Below are 5,603 nucleotides of genomic sequence, written 5' to 3'. Positions count from 1 at the left end.
AGCGACTGAACAGCACAGCTACCACATTCTTTGAACTCAGCCCCTGATTCTAATTTTTCAAAAAGCTTATTAAGAGAATATTCTCCCTCCCTTTGTTGAAAATAGAGACGTGTGAAATCAGAAATACAATAGTAAATTGTGGGGAGGAAAACCCTATCACAGTCAGACACAGAGACCCTGTTTTATGCCAAGAGAACTGACAATATTTACCTGGAAACATTTATTGTTTTTAACAAGCCACGTTCCCAGCTCTGGTTTGAAAGGTTGTTGCTGAGCTGTGGAAGACGCTGGGATTCTTGCCCTCTGGAGAAGAGGAATTCAATTCAATCCAGGGCCAGTGATGGGGCTTGGTGACTCAGAGCTTTTGTGTGATAAAAATTTTATTAAAGTATAAAAAAGATAGAGAAAGCTTCTGACATAGACATCAGAAGGGGGCAGAAAGAGTGCCCCCCTGCTACATAGCTGCTAATTAGAGAAAGGAAATGTCTCAAAACTCAAGAGTGGCACCAGGTCCCTCACCCACAACATGTATATTGAGATAACATTGGCACAAGGTGAGTCATCCCGGCCATAAAGTGAATGACATGAACCTTGAAGAAAGGCAGATTTCCAAGCAAATACATAGTCTCATTAGCATAGCTTAAGAGAAAATTTGCATGAGTAAAACATACTGGTTTGTCAAGGCCTGTTTTGAGTCTTAGGCAAACTGACTTTGAAGAAAGTCAGAGTCTAGGGTAAATACACAGTTCATTAACATAGCTTAAGACAAATATTTCCATAAGAAAAATGCATTGGTTAGCTGAAGGTTTGAGAAAAGTTAAGTTCAGGTGGAACCAGGTGTTGGCAACACAGAATTTTAAAAGAAGCCTCCTTTTAATTTTGTATAGACAAGGGAAAGAAATCTGATATTTGATGTTTGTTTCCTCCTGCCACTTCAGTAGTACCTGAACCGTGAACTTCCAGATGTTGAAGCTGGATTTAGAAAAGGCAGAGGAACTGGTGAAGGAGGAAGCAGAACAGGCTCCATCTTAAAAGCAGACTCTGTCTTGGGCCGGACTGTGGACTTGGAGCTATATGCCCAGTATCTATGGAAACGACACACCAGCTGGAAAACCAGACCCCCTGGATGAAAGAGCCCAAAGGCTCGTACCTAGACTCTCCATCACCTAAAAGAATAGCCTAATTATCTGTGTAGCCGAATAGAATCATAAATTCTATTATGCTTGTTGGGCTATGACCACAGGCCTATTGATAATTGTCCACTGTTAACTACCTAGGCTTAAGGCATATGAATCATGGATTAACTTTGATTGTATCTTTCTTTTCCTTTGTTCAGACTAGTTTCAGGGAATTTGGGGAGGTGTGTTTGGGCATGTACACTTAGATTGTACAAGGTTTTCACAAAAACTGGTCGGGGTCCTTGGCTAAGAGGAGACTCTGCCTTGGGCCCGCCAGTGTAATAAACTGCACTCCACTATCTGCACTGTCCTTCTGAGTGAGTTTGTTTCCCGGAACACATGGCTACAACACCAGAGATCAAATTGCCAACATCCACTGGATCATCGAAAAAGCAAGAGTTCCAGAAAAACATCTACTTGATGAGAAGAACCAACTCATTGAAAAAGACTCTGATGCTGGGAAAGATTGAAGGCAGGAGAAGGGGATGACAGAGGATGAGATGGTTGGATGGCATCACTGATGTGATGGACATGAGTTTGAGCAAGTTCCGGGAGTTGGTGATGGACAGGGAAGCCTGGCGTGCTGCAGTCCATGGAGTCGGACACGACTGAGTGACTGAACCAAACTGAACTGCCACTTAAGAGAGAGAAAAAAACGACTGACACTTACAGCCTATTTCCTCAGTTTGGAGACCCCTGGCCTTCCTGCCTGTTACCCTCTCAGGTTCCTCAAGAGCAGGTTGAGTGCCTTCTGAGTCAGTGCCGGAAGACTGAAACGAGCTCGGGGAGCCCCAGTATGGCTCTGGGATTGTGCCAGATGGAAGCAGTAGGGGCTGCACCCCAAAAAGCAGGTGAGGGCTGGGCGCCTCCAGATGTGGCAGCTCACCTCTAATAATAGGTCATTAGCTCCTACCCTTGTGCCCATGAACCCTAGAGTGTCTTATTCAGATTTTCTCGTTGGTTTTATGTAGTGGATAATGGCCCTGCCTGTGGTTTAAAAGGTTTTTGTGTTTTCTTTTCTGAAGGTAAAAAAGAATAGACAGGGAAAGGTCTCCTAAGCCTCAGTTTTCCTTCTCACAAACAACGTATGTCCAATCCTGTATATTTGTAAGTTGATCATCATTTCCTTACACTAATTTTTAACACACTTCTATGTCTTGATTGATGTAAGTATAATAACCTATGGTGGTGGTTTAGTTGATAAGTCGTGTCCAACTCTTGCGATCCCATGGACTATAGTATGCCAGGCTTCTCTGTCCATGGGATTCTCTAGGCAAGAATACTAGAGTGGGTTGCCATTTCCTGCTCCAAAGAATCTTCTCAATCTAGGAATTGAACCCAGGTCTCCTGCATTGCAGACAGATTCTTTACTGACTGAGCTACGAGGGAAAGCCATATTAACCTGTTCACTTCAGTTTAGTCGCTCAGTCGTGTCCGACTCTTTGCCACCCTGTGAATCACAGCACACCAGGCCTCCCTGTCCATCACCAACTCCCGGAGTTCACTCAGACTCAAGTCCATTGAGTCAGCGATGCCATCCAGCCATCTCATCCTCTGTCATCCCCTTCTCCTCCTGCTCCCAATCCCTCCCAGCATCAGAGTCTTTTCCAATGAGTCAACGCTTTGCATGAGGTGGCCAAAGTACTGGAGTTCCAGCTTTAGCATCGTTTCTTCCAAAGAAATCCCAGGGCTGATCTCCTTCAGAAAGGACTGGTTGGATCTCCTTGCAGTCCAAGGGACTCTCAAGAGTCTTCTCCAACACCACAGTTCAAAAGCATCAATTCTTTGGCGCTCAGCTTTCTTCATTCACAGTCCAACTCTCACATCCATACATGACCACTGGAAAAACCATAGCCTTGACTAGACAGACCTTTGCTGGCAAAGTAATGTCTCTGCTTTTCAATATGCTATCTAGATTGGTCATAACTTTCCTTCCAAGGAGTAAGTGTCTTTTAATTTCATGGCTGCAGTCACCATCTGCAGTGATTTTGGAGCCCCCAAAACTAAAGTCTGACACTGTTTCCACTGTTTCCCCATCTATTTCCCATGAAGTGATGTGACCAGGTGCCATGATCTTCTTTTTCTGAATGTTGAGCTTTAAGCCAACTTTTTCACTCTCCTCTTTCACCTTCATCAAGAGGCTTTTTAGTTCCTTGTCACTTTCTGCCATAAGGGTGGTGTCATCTCCATATCTGAGGTTATTGATATCTCTCCCGGCAATCTTGATTCCAGCTTGTGCTTCTTCCAGCCCAGCATTTCTCATGATGTTGCATATAAGTTAACTCTGCATATAAGTTAAATAAGCAGGGTGACATTATACAGCCTTGACGTACTCCTTTTCCTATTTGGAACCAGTCTGTTGTTCCATGTCCAGTTCTAACTGTTGCTTCCTGACCTGCATACAGGTTTCTCAAGAGGCAAGTCAGGTGGTCTGGTATCCCCATCTCTTTCAGAATTTTCCACAGTTTATTGTGACCCACACAGTCAAAGGCTTTGGCATAGTCAATAAAGCAGAAATAGATGTTTTTCTGGAACTCTCTTGCTTTTTCGACGATCCAGTGGATGTTGGCAATTTGGTCTCTGGTTCCTCTGCCTTTTCTAAAACCAGCTTGAAGGTCTGGAAGTTCACAGTTCATGTATTGCTGAAGCCTGGCTTGGAGAATTTTGAGCATTACTTTACTAGCATGTGAGATGAGTGCAATTGTGTGGTAGTTTGAGCATTCTTTGGCATTGCCTTTCTTTGGGATTGGAATGAAAACTGACCTTTTCCAGTCCTGTGGCCACTGCTGAGTTTTCCAAATTTGCTGGCATATTGAGTGCAGCACTTCCACAGCATCTTTCAGGATTTTAAATAGCTCAACTGGAATGAATCTTCAAGATGATCTTATAGTATGTGTTCATATTGCTCCCTTATTCTTTTTAGAGCTGTTTGTATATATATGTTTTTTACTATGTTTATTTTAACCCACCCCTAGTGGATGGGCTCGGAGAAGGCAATGGCACCCTACTCCAGTATAGTTGCCTGAAAAATCCCATGGACGGAGGAGCCTGGCATGCTACAGTCCATGGGTCTCTAAGAGTCGGACACGACTGAAGTGACTTAGCAGCAGCAGTGGATGGGCTTTTAGGTTGTTTGCCCTTGTTTGCTGCTGTACTAATGCTAAATAAATATCCTTGTCCATACTGAGGTGTACACGTATTCAGCTCAAGTGCTATCTGTTGAAGAGATTCCGTGAAGTCAAAGTGTTCATCAGAAGGGGAGGTCGGTTTTTTCAATTTTTTGTTCTGAAAAAAATTTCAAATACATAAACAATTCGAAGAGTACTGAACCCCCATGTAGCTGTCACTCAGCCTCCACAGTCAACTTGGAGCCACGCTGTGTCATTTCAACTTTACCCCCCTAACATCATTTTGAAGTAAGTCCTAGGTACCATTATAAACATTTCAATTTGTACCTCTAAAAGCTGGCTTTTTATAAATGTTACTATAATATTGTTGTACTTAATACCCAGTCAGCATTCAAATACACTGAAATCCATAATGATACTAAAACATCAGGAATTATAAACCATCTGTACTCTGACACTATCATTTCTTCTTCGTTAGAGTATGTCTCTTAGAGCAACTTGCCTTCCTCTGCTATTTGATTCGGAGAAGGTGCCATAGATGGCACCCCACTCCAGTACTCTTGCCTAGAAAATCCCATGGACGGAGGAGCCTGGTAGGCTGCAGTCCATGGGGTCGAGAAGAGTCGGACACAACTGAGCGACTTCACTTTCACTTTTCACTTTCATGCATTGGAGGAGGAAATGGCAACCCACTCCAGTGTTCTTGCCTGGAGAATCCCAGGGACGGGGGAGCCTGGTGGGCTGCCGTCTATGGGGTCGCACAGAGTTGGACACGACTGAAGCGACTTAGCAGCAGCAGCAGCTATTTGATTACCCTGAGTTATAATTGTGTGCAGGAAAGTCAGGGTAAATGCTTGGCTCTTTACCTTTATTTACCTTTTGTTTTTTCGTTTTTAAATTTTTGGCTGCACCTCATGGCATGCCAGACCTTGTTCCCCAACCAAGGATTGAACTAGTGTCGCCTGCAGTGGAAGAGAGAAACCTTAACTGCTGGACTGCCAGGAAAGTATTTACCCGTTTTCAGAATAAATGTGTTCCCTAGCATCCTCCAAAAGGTGACCAGAGTCAGGATTTGTCTTCTCTTGCTCTGTGTTAGTATCATTATGAACTTGTGGGCTTCAATCCATATTTTTGCAATTCATATTCTCAAAATTTACATTTCACCATCCTCAGCCAGTCACAGCCTCTTTGAGTTTCCTTGCGTCCTTTTGTTTTTCCTGTGTCCTTTTGACATGCTGCTGCTGCTGCTGCTGAAGTCGCTTCAGTCGTGTCCGACTCTCTGCAACCCCATGGACCT

This window comes from Bison bison, unplaced genomic scaffold (assembly GCF_000754665.1).
Source record: "Bison bison bison isolate TAMUID 2011002044 unplaced genomic scaffold, Bison_UMD1.0 scf7180017864160, whole genome shotgun sequence".
Lineage (NCBI taxonomy): Eukaryota > Metazoa > Chordata > Mammalia > Artiodactyla > Bovidae > Bison > Bison bison.
Note: the sequence above shows the minus strand (reverse complement) of the source record.